The sequence below is a fragment of the Citrus sinensis genome, chromosome 1 (genome assembly GCF_022201045.2).
Source record: "Citrus sinensis cultivar Valencia sweet orange chromosome 1, DVS_A1.0, whole genome shotgun sequence".
NCBI lineage: Eukaryota > Viridiplantae > Streptophyta > Magnoliopsida > Sapindales > Rutaceae > Citrus > Citrus sinensis.
The window spans coordinates 16,286,483-16,302,222 of NC_068556.1; positions in this window are offsets into that span (position 1 = coordinate 16,286,483).

The window sequence follows — 15,740 nt, forward strand, 5'->3', positions numbered from 1 at the left end:
CTAAATAAAAATTATCTTGATTCATTCCACTACAAGGGATTGTCAAAGTATTTGACTATTCACAACTCTTATGGCGGATGGGTAACATACAAAGACTAGGGAAGCCTACAAAAAGTTTGGAGATTACATTAGACACTATGTATCTTACAAATAAGTATGACATACAATTTACTTCTTTTGTGAGAGTTAATTATCATGGTCATTCTATATTATTAGGATGTAAATTGATTTCACATTACGTTATTTTGGATGTGGCTATCATGCATGTTTAATTATGTAGATTGATTTCACATTACGTTATTTTGGATGTGGTTATCATGCATGTTTAATTATGCTCCCATTGAAATCATTACAGATGAAGACAGAGCAATAAAAATGGCATTGATCATGTTTTCCTTAATAGTCGATATTGGTGGTGTTTGTAGCATATACTTAAGAAGATTCCAACTAATTTAGGGGGTTATAAATAATATTATGACATTAATGATATGCTATATTGTGCCATTATCATTCATAGAGCCTTATAAAATTAGAGGAAACTTGGCATCACATGGTAAGTGGAATATGATTTGGTTGATAATGAATGGTTTGGTTGATAATGAATGGTTAAACGACTCTGACAATGAGAGAGATTATTGGGTTTCATGTTTTCTAAATAACAGTTTTTGGACAATGGCAATGAGAGTAGGGATGGCAAAATCCCGGGCCAAGTCCGGGTATCGCAATGACCGGACCCGACCCGACCCGGATGCATAGATGCTCGGGCCGGGTTGTGCCAGGCTTTAATCCGGGTACCCGGATTTTATATTTTTTAATATTATATGTATATATATTTTTATTTTTTTTGGTAATTTTATATGTTTTAAATTTATTTTAATAAAATTTGACATGAAAATATGAACTTTAAGTGTTTAAAACTTTATATATGTGTAATAAATGAGTCAAATAAATATAAATATTTAAAATAATATATATTTTATAATTTTTTTAATAAAATCCGGGTTTCGGATTTATCAAATTATGCCCAAGATCGGCCCGGCTTCATACCTGACCCAAAACATCTGGGTACAGTCTGGGTCCGGACCGAACGGGTATTTTTGCCACCCCTAAATGAGAGTATGAATGTTTTTCTTTTTTTTTTCATTTTTCCTTTTTCCTCTTTGGGTCCTAATGCATTTCATGTCGATATATTCTATTTTTTTATTTTAGTTTTGTCATTTATTACAAAAACATGTAGTTATATTTTTTATTAGTTTTGTTATGTATTATAAAATTATTTAGGCAGGAGTTGAATTTTAATTCTAAATAAAATATTTTGGCGGGAATTAAAATTTATTATAAATTTTAGTACCTTTTTTTAAATAATTATTTTTTATTTCACAATATACATTTATAATTCAATAATAGAACAATTATTGCTAAAAATCTTAATATGAACAAAATAAAAAAAAACCATAATTGCAACTATTTTTTTAAAAAAATTTATTATACAAACTTTCCTAGCCAAAATAAACACCGAAGTAAATTTCTAACATTTTCACTTTTAAGTTTTCAACAATGCAATGAACTAAAAAAAAATGGCATCGTATAATGGTGACCTATGATTGCTGCTACTCCATGCTGGCTGATCCCATTTAATATTTTCTTTTCCTCTCTTGAGTACTCTGAATACTCTTTTCCATTAGTCCTGCTGATGGAATAAACCTAATTGATGAGATGATGATTTCTCTACCATTACTACTGCCGCATGCAAATGCTAAGAATAACTAAGTATGACATATACATGCACCAACACGATAAAGCATATATAAATATAAAAGGGTTCTGAGTAAGGAGTATAATTATCTAAAACCTTATCATAATTATAGTTACTACAAAACAAGTCAAAGGAAATTTCAGGTCTTGAAACACTATTTGCTAACCCTTAGAAATGATATAGAAAATAAGATAAGCTATTTGGGATAATCTACCACTAGTTAGAGCTAAAACAATAAATAATTATCCGTTTACACAGTCTCAGCTCTTTTTTCAAGTAAATTATACACGTTACTGCACAGAATAAAAAAGGCACCAGTCTAACAGAGAAAGTCGGAATGCACCATATTAGAGCAAGTGAACAAACTCATATAAGCAAATACATTAATTAAACTTAACAAAGTAAATGTGCGCACATGCACTCACGCGCCTCTAATTAAAGAGTAATTTTCTTCAGTAAAGAAAATTGCATTCAGCTACAATTATACATTAGCATCCACTTTGCATAGCCTTCGAAACTAATACAACTATGACTTTCAAAACCCGACTTTTTAGATTTCTATCTTTCATTCTTAAAAGTTCCAGATTTATTTCTTCGTTTAAAAAGAAAAAAAAAATCGTTTTGTTAGTTATCTAATTCATAGCCTTTCAAATTTAAGATAAGTCTTTGAAAAGAACACTATCACATTTTCCTCTATTCTTTTAAATTAAAAGAACACTAAAACTTTTAATTATCTATACTTTTCAAAATTTAAAATGCAGAAACTAAAGAACATATATTTTCAAAAGACTTAAGCAGTATAAAGAAAAGAGATAATTTTTCTTTAAAAAAAAAAAAAGAGAGACCTGCCCCCGGATAGAAAGTTTGAGAATATCAAACAAACCCATTAGATAATAATAAGTCCATAGAGTTTAGTTAGCAAAAGAAAAATAAATAAGAGAAATTTGTGAATCATAATATCACTTACTTATCAAGATTGGAAAGACACTGTTAATCAAACCATTTTCGATTGAAATGTCTAGAAACGGATAGCTCTTTTCTAACATTTTGTCTCCAACTCATGAAAAAAAAAATGAAACATAATCCGTTGATACAATCAAACAACTCCCCAAGTACTCAAAACTAAACTCACAAACGACATTAAATTACTTGAGGGGTTCCAAATTGATTAAAACAAAAAAAGAAAAAGAATGACAATATCATATATAAATGTATTATGCCCACAAACATACACTAATTAACAAATTCATTTTATGTGACAAACATAAAAACATGAAAAAATAAATAATACAGATTAAAATAAACATAATTCATGTTCTATGAAACATGCCAAAATAAACAAGATTTCAAAATAGATCTAAAATAAAACAGATCCATACAAATCCACAAACAAAACAACATGATCTTATTAATTCCACGCAAATCCTAAAAAATTAGGCTTCACTTTAACATAAATTTTTTATATTATTACTTTATAAGTCAGTTAATTGCAATTGTCTTCTTAACAGTTTTAACTACTATATATACACACACACACACACCTATATAGTAAACTTTTTATAATTGATATTGGTATTTGTGTTTGGTTTAATGAAACTCTACTTAAAAATATATATATGTATAATGTACATAGAATTCAGAAGAATTATGAACAGCTACGACGAATACCTTGAGATGGCGTAAAAGCTCGAATCAACAGCTAGGATTCCGCATCTTTCATTATGAAACCTCGCCATAAAAACGCCATGAGATCGAGCCGTGTCTTCAAGCTAGGGTTTCATTCTTATTTCTTTCAGTGACTTCTCCTCTCACGGCAGCCACCTCCATCCCAGAAAAATCTGGGAGAGAAAACAGGTCGGGTATATACACCCAAATCCAAGAAAAATCTACTCCAAGAGTTCAAAAATGTATTCATATGATCCCACAAGAAATTGCTAAGAGTTAACATCATCCCATTTACTATTCTATCAAGCTGTAGTGGATGCTAATAAAAAAAAAAAGGCAAAAGAAATCTCCCCCCTCGATAAAGGCTTAAGTCATCGTCGATCTAATTACTAAATTCACCACTGACTTCGGAGGATGATAGGATTGAGGTTAGGTTCGAGCTTAATTAGAATGAATATTATTTTTCCCAACAATATATTGAAGTACACTTTATAGAAGCAAAAAAGGAGCAGATTCTGATAGATGAGGACTCCCTAGTAGAAAGCTTAGCCAAGATGGCCTATAAGAGGAGATAGTCTTTCCTAGAACGTCTTTATTAATAAGATCTGTAAGCTCAGCATCTCTAAGGATCAAGCCTAAGAGATTAATTCAATGATAACTGGGGAATCATGGATGAACACTGTTGTAGAGTATTTACAAAATGAGACCTTCCCAAAAGATAAGATTAAAGATCTGAAGCTCAAGTACAGAATATTTGGGTATAACTTACCAGTTACCAAAGGTAGACTGTACCTATGAGGACTATCTACTCCAAATCTGAAATGCTTGGGTTCAACCTGAGTCGATTATTTGTGAGTTTTAAGAGGCACAAGGGAGCATTCTCTTTGGTGTACAAGGCCCTAGAGCAAGGATACGTCTAGCTCATAATGCAGACATATTTAAAAATGTAAAAAATTCTCCAAAATACTTGGGCAACCCATTGAGATAGTCCAACAAAGTCCTTCGCCAATCCCTGTATGGGGATGAACCATGCATATATTGTAATCAAGTAACAGGAGGTCGAACACTATGTGAGCATGTCATGATTCTAAACTCCTTGGAAAAACACTCATCAATCTCATACTCTTACCAAGAAAGATTGAAAATTGACTTTCCAAAGTGGCACGACTACTTCCCACTCTCGATAGGAAAGATCAGTGAATGATCTCTTGGAGAGACGCAGTTAGCTCCTATCTCCTGCTACGGTTTGGAAGGATCGGCAACTAACCCTCTGGAGAAGTGCATTAAGCTAAGGGAACACTTTGGGAGACAAGATTATAAAACCCCGTAAAGGTTTATCCCAAATAGTTCTGATGGAGAATCTCACTTTTAAGGGATTCACCTATAACACCTTAAGGATTCAAATTCAACCCTAAAACATCCTGAGTAAGAATCTCTCGTGGGCTCAACCCCAAAGAGTTCTGATAAAGAACTCTGAAAAGTTCTGAGGAAGAACCATCTTGAGAGTTTAATACCGAAGAATTCTTAGAAAGAATCTCATCCTTGGGGGATCAACGTTATTTAAACCCAAAACGGTCTGAAAAAGAACCTCGCTTGAGTGTTCATTCGAGAGATATTTAAGGAATAACCTTACTCGTAGGAGACTACTTACAACACCTCTTGAGGATCAACCCTAACGAGTTCGGAGGAAGATCCTTACTCTTGGAGGATTCACCGATAATACCCATGGTTTGCCAATAAAAGCTAAGTCTGGTTCAATCCTAATGAGTTCAATTGACCATTCTCTAAAGATCACTAAGTTAGGGGACAAGCATTCATCCTCAAGTATAGGGGAATTGGCCCACATGCCTTAATCCCAAGAATGGATCACCAAGTGTAGAAAATCATCCCATACACGTTTGTTCCAAAAAGGTCCACTAAGTTGTGTTCACTTTATATTCTAAAAAAATCTGGATCTATCACAATAATGTTTATGTTAATTGTCCAGATGTGAGAATATTATTGTAAGAGTGTTCTTCATTTTAGATAATGAAACCATTCCATTACTACCAACCCAAAGAAATACAACCTATCTGAGATATACGGTTTATGCCGAAAAGGTACGAAGTTGGACTAATTTGGAAACATTGGGCAATTTATTCGAAAAGTAAAGTTTTAATTACTTTATTTTCTCAAAGGCTATGAATGTACAAATGTTGAAATTGAGCTTGATTTATTCTTTGTTGTGCTTAAAACTTAGTTTTAAAATTTTTTTGCAAGCACACGAATATATTGAAGTATAGATTTGCGGAGAACAAGTTCGACCTACAGGGATTATCTATTATAATGGGAAAAAATAAATTAAACCTATATCAATTTAATTATAGTTAATCAAGATTGTTTTAAGGATGGAAATCATATTAAACTTAACATGAAAGTAAATAAAAGTGAGCGGAAAATTCAAGATTGATAAAATACTAAGCCTTTGGAATCCATCATTATTAATTTCATAAATCCTAATTATTTATCTATTAAATCCCAAAAATTAGAGTAACAATCAAGAAATCAATCTATTGTTTATATAATATTTTTCATTAATGCGCATGTGAAATTTCTAAAGTAAATTCTCTTTTACTTTACAAGTATTAATATTAAGTGTATTTGTTTTGAAAAATATAAAACCAAAGGGCTAGTAATTAAAATTGCCAAGCCAAGTATAGATTTATAAAAAAATTATTTCTAACTACCAAGAATACATGATATTAATGATAAAAAGAGTTTCATATTTATAAATCATGTGAAGCTAGAATCATAAATATGAAAATGGTAAATGAGAGATTAATAAATAAAAATTGGAATTTATTATATTATAAACATAAATAAAACAAAAAATGCACATTTAATAAACATTAAAAATTGCTATTTTGCACTTATAATGTTGAAAATACTAACTTTGTCACATTTACAAATCCATGGTCTATTTTCTAAAATCCTTGCAGAAGGGATGATGTTAAGTGAAACTTTTCAAGTGGCTGCAATTATTGAAAAATTGCCTCCTACTTGGAAAGATTTCAAGAGTTATTTGAAGTATAAACGCAAGGAAATGAATATTGAAAGGCTGGTTGTTAAGCTCTGAATTGAGGAAGATAACATAAATGCAAAAAATATAGGGGATATTTCTGTGACTAAGGCAAATGTTGTTGAACATGGGCCTAAAAATAAGAAAAATAAGAAAAATAAAAAATTGGGATCGAAAGAAGGAATCTCCAAGAAACAAACAAAGTTTCAAGGAAAGTGTTTTAACTGTGACAAGATGGGTCACATGGCTTCGGATTGCAGATTGCATAAAAAGAAGCCAGAGGCAAATGTGGTGGAAAACATCACTTAACATGTTTCAGACATAAACCTCTCTGTAGTGGTTTCAGAAGTGAATCTGGTTAGGTCTAATATGAGAGAATGGTGGATTGATACGGGAGCAACCAGACATGTTTGCTCGGACAGAGTGTTGTTCACTCCATTTGAAGCAGTTAGCAATGGAGACAAGCTATTCATAGGGAATTCTGCTACGTCTAAGATTTAGGGTCAACGAAAGGTGATTCTGAAGATGACTTCTAGAAAAGAGCTGACTCTGATCGATGTACTGTACGTGTCAAAAATTTGAAAGAACTTGGTGTCTGGATCACTGTTGAACAAACATGGTTTCCAAATGGTGTTTGAGTCAGATATTGTAGTTTTGTCAAAGAATAGGAGGTATGTGGGAAAGGGTTATGTTAATGATGGGTTATTTAAGCTCAATGTAATGACTTTGAAACCAAAAATTAATAATGAAGCTAGTTCTTCTGCTTATTTGCTTGAGTCTTCTAATCTTTAGCATGGTAGATTAAGACATGTTAATTTTAATTCATTGCGTAAATTAATTAACATGAAGCATATTCTCAATTTTCAAATTGATTTGAAATATAAGTGTGAAACTTGTGTTGAGGCAAAACTAACTAGGTCATCTTTCCAAACAATTAAAAGAAACACTGAATCACTTGATTTAATACATAGTGATATTTGTGATTTTAAATCCATTCAAACAAGAGGTAGTAATAAATATTTTATTACCTTTATTGACGATTGCACAAAATATTGCTATATATACTTGTTGAAAAGTAAAGATAAAGCTTTAGAAAAGTTTATTCTCTACAAAAATGAAGTTGAGAATCAACTTAATAAAAAAATGAAAGAATTAAGAAGTGACCACGGTGGTGAGTATGTTGTTCCGTTTGAGTCACTATGTGAACAAAGTGGAATCATACATCAAGTCACGGCTCCATATTCACCTCAATCTAATGGGATTGCGGAACGAAAGAATCGAACTTTAAAGGAAATGATGAATGCAATGTTGATAAGTTCTGGGTTATCCTAGAATATGTGGGGAAAAGTTGTTTTGTCAGCTAATTATTTATTAAATAAGATACCCTGAAAGCAAGAAGATAAAACTATGTATGAGCTGTGGAAAGGTAGAACACCTTCTTATAAATTCTTATGAGTGTGTGGGTGTCTGCTAAAGTAGTGGTTTCTTCAAATAAAAAAGTGAAAATAGGACAAAAAACAGTTGACTGCACTTTCATTGGTTATGCACAAAACAATAGTGCTTATCGATTTCAGGTGCATGAGTCTAAAGTTTTAGATGTCCACAAAAATACGATAATAGAATCAAGAAATGCATCGTTTTTCGAACATATGTTTCCTTGCAATTCTAGAGTGGAATCGAAAAAACTACGACAACTTCATGAAACAATAACTGAAAATAGTCAAAATGAAGAAAATGATGAAGTTCCAGAGGAAGAAGAAGAACAAGAAGTTGAGATCAGACGTAGCAAAAGAGCTAAAATAGAAAAGTCTTTTGGTCCAAACTTTCTGACATATTTACTAGAAAGTGAACCTCAAAGCTTCAAAGAAGTTGTAACTTCACCTAAAGACGCTTTATGGAAAGAAATAATTAACAGTAAAGTTGAATCCATTTTACAAAATCATACCTGGGAGCTAGTAAATCTTCCTCCAGGATGTAAATCTTTGGGGTATAAGTGGATTTTCAAAAGGAAAATGAAAGCCAATGGATTAATCGATAAGTACAATGCTAGACTTGTAATTAAAAGTTATAGGCAATGAGAAAGTCTTGATTACTTTGATACTTATTCTCCTGTTATGAGAATAAATTCCATTTGGATTGCAGCTTTGTGCAATCTTGAGATACATCAAATGGATGTAAAGACGGCTTTTCTAAATGGAAATTTAGATGAAGAAATCTACATGGAGCAGCCTGAAGGTTTTATAGCTCCAAGACAAGAAAAGAAAGTTTGTAAATTAGTAAAGTCATTATATGGCTTAAAACAAGCACCAAAACAGTGGCATGAAAAATTTGATCATACGATGATCAAAAGTGGATTTAAGATCAACGAGTGTGACAAATGTGTTTATGTCAAAGATACAGAAAATGGTTATGTCATTACATGTTTATATGTTGATGACATGCTCATTGTTGGGAGTGATGATAACATGATTAAATCTACTAAGAATATGAAGTCTAAATTTGACATGAAAGACATGGGTCTTGCGGATGTTATTTTGGGAATTAAAATCTCAAGGGCTTTTAATGGACTTATTCTAAGCCAAACTCATTACGTAGATAAAATTCTTGGGAAATTTAATAAAGATGATAATACCATGTCTAAAACTCTATTAGATACGAGTATACATTTATAAAAAAATAGAGGAGATGATATTTCTCAGGTAGAATACGCTAGAATAATAGGCAGTCTGATGTACTTAACAAACTGTACCAAACCAGATCTAGCATATACAGTAAGTAAATTTAGTAGATATACGAGTAATCCAGGAACTGATCATTGGAAAGCTATCGTAAGAGTACTCAGATATCTTTGATACACTCGTAATTATGGACTGTACTATACTAGGTATTCAGAAGTATTAGAAGGATTTAGTGATGCTAACTGGATATCTGATGTAAAAGATTAAAAATTCACTAGCTGCTATGTGTTTACACTAGCAGGTGCAGCTGTATCATGGAAGTCTTCTAAACAGACGGTAATTGCCAGATCTACAATTGAATCTGAATTCATTGCATAAGATAAATGTGGTAAAGAAGCAGAATGGCTACGCAACTTTTTAGAAGGTATTCCAAAATGGCCAAAGCCTATGTCTACAATATGTATTCATTGCGATAGTCAATCAGCTATCTATAGGGCACAAAGCAATATGTATAATGGTAAATCTAGAGATATACATCGTAGACATAATACCATTAGACAACTTATTTCTATTGGAGTTATTTTTATTGATTATGTGAGGTCAAAGGAAAACATTGCGGATTCGCTAACCAAAGGATTAAACAGAGAGATAGTAGAAAAATCATCGAGGGGAATGAGATTAAAACCCATAGAATGATTAGTCAATAATGAAGGAAAACCCAACCTCGTTGACTGGAGATCCCAAGATCTAGATTCAATGGGACAACCTAATTGTTAAAAACTAAAGTTGGATCACTGTGGGGGTTATTCTCTTGAGAGGATTACCTCATGGACCATTCTTATGATAAAACAGTGATGCCCGTGGGAAATAAGGTCGAGCTAGGCTCTTAATGATTCTTATGCGTCGGAAATCCAAGCGGAGTAATACAGGTTACTCTTAATTAAGATATCACTTATGTGAGAGAGAAGTAGAGCTGCTTCAAAGGAAGCTGTTAGGGGTTCAGCTCTTAGAAACTCTTGCAGAACCAGGTAGATGTTCAAGGCTAAAACGAACATAACCATGAGAACTCAACAGTGTTAGGAGAAATACATATGTATAGTATATGATCATTTACATTAACGGCAGAATAGTTCAAAGACATCGCGTCTACTAATCAGCCAGTAAAGTAAATATATTATCACAAGGGAAGGTTCAAAGGATAAAACCTACCTATCTTGTGCTAGGTATCGATCTAATAAACTCGATCATTAAGGTCAAAAATGGTTTTGATGTCAAAATTTAGCGGTTTTTCTGTTTTACTGCCAATTTTCATTCATGTGGGGGATTGTTGAAAAAATAGCATATCAATATGCTATTTTGAGGGCACATTTTGAGTGGGTCTCACTCAGCAAAAGTGGAAAATCTTGTGAAGTTTGAGTTCTACTCCATGAATACTTCGAAACTGTATATTTATTTACTCAAAATAGTGCTTGGGTGAATGAGAAATTGTCTCTCAAAGTGCACCATTGAAGTTGAAAATTTGAAAAGAAATGAGGTTTATCCCATAAGAGAAAAATAAGCCAAGGGATTTGTGTTTATATATAGACACTTACCCATGCATGAACAAGAATTATAAGGATAAAGACTCTCTCCACATGCGCGTGTGTGGGGGGGAGGGGGTGCGAATCCAAGACTGATTTGGTTGAACTCATGTGCGCCCACACGTCCTGCGTATGCGAATGTCAGTCCAAAATCACCCAAGCTTGAATGGCACGTATTGAATTCATAAATTCAATACTATGCTACTGTTATATCCTCACATGTGTATAAAAAAGGCAGCTTCTGAAATTCTAGTTATGCAACCCAAGAGGGGGGTGAATTGAGATTCTAAAAATTATTCAATTCTAATATAAGAACTCAATGCAAATCTAAAACGAATTTAAAACAATTAACAAATAAATTTATCACAATATAAAAAGATAAGGGAAAAGAGATTCAAACACGGGAATTTTTACGTGGTTCGGCCAACCCCGCCTACGTCCACGCCTCCAAGCTTTCTAGGCTTGAGGATTCCACTAAGCAAGCCTCTAAGGCTTCAAATGCTTACACTTGACTTATAAGGTGTCGATAAACCTTTACAACAAGCGATTATCCCCAATTTCTTAACCCAGGTGTATCCCAACACTTACAATCACTCAATTTGATTTTAAAGAATGTTACAAAATAAATCTCTCTCACACAATGTGTTTGATTACAAATGAAGATTCAAAGTGTGAGTAAATGAGATGAAATCAAGAATTTAAGGCTCAATGAATGATGTATGCTCAAGACTTTTACTCAATAATAATTGTTGGAATCGTTAAATTTTGAATTTGATTGAGCTTATTTATAGTTGGAGCTGAAAAACTAACCGTTATTGACTTTCTGCTCACTGTCAGATCGCTGTTAACTAGATGTCGGATCGCCGTTTAACTGGTTAATATGACCGTTGGGCTGAATTTTCAAATTGTCGAATCGCCGTTATATAGATGTCGGATCATCATTAGTGTCCAGAGACTAATCTTCAATTCTGTTCGATGTCAGCGAGCCATTATCAAGATGTCGGATCGAATTTTCTATAGTGACTGCTACAGTGAACTATTTTTGTAAAATTACAGTTGGCCCTAAAACTTTATAAAATTATACTATGGCCCAAAACTTTATAAAACTTGTCAAATATGTCTATTTTCAAGATTTTAAGCAATACTTGTTATTATCAAAATTCTTAAAGCTTTTTTTCAATTGAAACCATTATCATGAGAATAACCATAAACATTTTCATAGAATATAAAGCCTTTATAAAGTGAGAATGATGATTTAAAAGTATATGAAAACTATTTTGAACTTTTAAAAAATTAATCAATCTTAATCAAGTTTGTTACCATCAAAATCAATAATAAAGAAATATTTATGTTAACAGCTTCCTCTTTTGTTTTCCACACACACAGAGCACTTAAAATTTTCTTTCCTCCTTCTTACCTCTTGTTTTTTAATCGAGTTTGTCGTTGTTGTGGTTCGTCGGAATTATATGTCTGTGCTTGATGGATAATTTGTGCCCGTTGTATCCTGGGAAACAGTTACCAGCAAACCTAAAGCACTGCAATAGGCGGTAAATCTGTTTTAAGAACATTGTGTTACAGGCCTCGGATTTATTTTCTTTGCTTCGTTTGATTTCCAATTGCTATTTTTTGTTGTTGTTTAATTTCAGTTGATGTCTTGCTACAGTTTAATTCTGTTGCCAATTAATTTCGTGTGATTAGCTACTGGTTTTATTTGTTAACTCACTGTTGTTATTTTTGTAACAGAAATTACTTATAGGTGGCGTGCTAGTGCTCTTGAACCTATGACTTTTATATTTGGAGTGAATTACTTTTCCACTACCTTACTAACTTTTGTGATTAAATGCAAAATATATTTATATCTTGAATACCACAACTCAAATTTATTTAATTTATCCCTATTTTTATCACAATTCCTAGGGATGGCAAAAAGAATTGGTTCCAGCTCAGATTCTCAAAGATCTGGAAGATCTGAATTTACAAAAATCTAGATTCGCATATTAAAAGATATGGATTCGGATGCTAAATTGTAGAATTCATGTGGATTCAGATCTACATTATTTTTTAATTAAATTATTTATTAAATTAAAAGTAAATAAAATATATATAAGTTAAATGAAAAGACATAATAGAATTAATTAAAAAATATATAAATGAAACTAAAGTGTGTGTGGGTGTGTGTGTATTGGGATCCCCATTATTTTATGTGGATTTGTATAGATTTAGATTTATATGATTATTGATATTTGATTTATGTCGTGATATTTTTGTTTGTGAATTTATGGTGTTGTATGTTATTTTAGGTATTAAATTGTTGATTGTTGAATAATGATTGGATTTTATTTGATGTTATTATGTAAATTGTTGAATTTTCAATTAAATTTTAAAATTTTGAATTTAAATTTATGCGGATCCGGATAGCTACTTGCAATCTGTGTAGATATTACCCTCATCCAGATCTATATATTTTTGTGGATCCATATATGAAAGTAGCTATGCGGATCCGGATCTGGATCCGGATACACCTACGTCCGGATCCGTATCCAGATTTTGCCATCCCTTTAATTTCCTATTTACATGCAATTATAAAATAACTACTAATTATAATTAATTATTAAATATAATTAATTAACAAATATAAGTTAAGAGTGATTAATATGTTATGAATATGCTCATATATTCTAAAAGATCAATGTTACACTGGAATCAAGTATAGATTTTAGACCAAATATAGAGTGGCAATGTTGATACAGAATAACTTAATACACTAATCAATCAAATAAGCTTAAACGTACCGAAATTCAGGAGGAAAATTGTGCACTTGGGACTTTCTACGCAACATTTTTTGGACCGCGGCCAATAGTTGGATTTAAGTTGATTTATAATTCTGATGTATTTCTGGATTTATATTGCTATTGTTAATGGTTGTAATGAAATATTGCTGTGTATTTTTTTTTTAAAAAAAAAATCGTACCAGAATTGAAGTAGAAATGAACTAAAACAAACAATTTAGACAATAGCTGTGTTATTTACATAACCAATTAAAAAACAACAACAACAACAACAACTTCATTTACTTGACATTCTATGCATACAATAATACCAGTCAACACTTTCATTTGACAATTAGAGCTTTTATTTGCCAAAAACAAACACCTCAATACCAAACAAACATTAGCCACTTTTCAATTTCCTTACTTATGTATTTATCTAGAGGAAAACTTGGTGGCAAATGGTTAACACATGAATCATTAGGCTAAACTGTTAAACTATGTAACCCTCTGGGTCCTGAACTCGCATTTAGTAGATCAACAGATGGATAGTTACCGGACAAGTCCAAAGCCATAATTCCATACCGTCCAACAAACTCACTTGTTCAAGAGCATGTCCAGCGAATTAAAGATCGTCACCATTTTAAAGCTTATTAATTTATTTATTTTTTGATTAATAAAATATTTGAGATATTTTTAAATATCTTAATTGCATAAATAAATATTTTGAATAAGATTTGTTTAATCCTATTATATATATTTTATGTTATCATTATATGAATTCACAGAAGAAATAAATACATGTTATCTTATGATTAAATAAATTAAGTTCGCTGTTGATAAATAAAGTTGGACGCACTATTTATATTTAGACTAAAGTAAATTCATTAAATGATTTACCTTAATCATGTATGATTTTACTGATGTAGTTTGACTACATTGAACTAAATCACATATGTGATTTAATTAACCTTAAAATAACTGCCAAACTTATTAAATCTCATAACTATTGATTTTATTCCAATCTAAATCTTGAGGTAATTATAATTTCATATTTATGATTGTCATTTCATTTGAGTTACTAAGAGGCACGGCATACATTTATAGTCAAGATTACCCAGTATTTTAGTGGAATCAATTATGAGCAGTGAGATTATAAATTAATAATATAAAATTTGTACAACACATTTCTTGACGAGTTTTTGGTACTTGATCATAGAATTCTCTGGCCAGCGCATGTCAACATAATTAATATGTTAAAAATGATCATTAGAGAAAAGCTAGTAAGAGTCAAGGGACAAAATGTAAATAAATTGATTGAACAATTGAGATATCATTTTAATTAGCAATGTGGTAAAAATGATCGTTCAGTAAAGAAATCAATGTGGCATGAGTCGAATTATAATTCGAGATCACTATCCTAGATAGCACACAATTATGGAGGCCAATTCCAATTTTTTAGTGAAGCAGATTTGAAATTAAATAATTGGGCTAGTTTAATTTTAGGCTTAATTATTATAACTACTATTGTATGTACTCATATGATCCTCAGATTAGCTCATTTTAATTTACTGCATCACTACTAGATTAATAAGTAAGATAACTAGTTATTTGGGTTAAAAGATTACATATATTATTTGGTGGAAAGCTTCATTTAATATGCTTGTATATAAGGGTCTTGTGTTATTTTATAAGGCGGAGCCCCCTATAACAAGAACAAGTAATGCCACTATTGTATGTACTCATATGGTCCTCATATTAGCTCATTTTAATTTACTGCATCACTACTAGATTAATAAGTAAGATAATTAGTTATTTGAGTTAAAAAAACTACATATATTATTTAGTGGAAAACTTCATTTAATAAGCTTGTGTTATTTTATAAGGCGGAGCCCCTTATAACAAGAACAAGTAATGCCACTTTTGGTTTCATCTTTTTTAATTTAAATTAAATTTGATTTAATAGAATTAAAAATAGAAGAAGAAAATAAGAAGTCTAGGGTTTCCATCAAACAGAGATATAAAAAAGTTTGTTTTCTCTACCAATAAAATATAGAAGAGTAACAATATACAAATTAAAGGAAAAAAGAGTTTTTCTCTTTAACTCTGAGAGAAAAAATTTCTCTTACTAATTGTTTTCAACGATGATAAAGGCGCCTACACGTAAAGATGCAAATCAAATTTAAGTCATAAGTTGGAAGATGGTTGGAAATAAATCGTGATAAAAAAAGATTG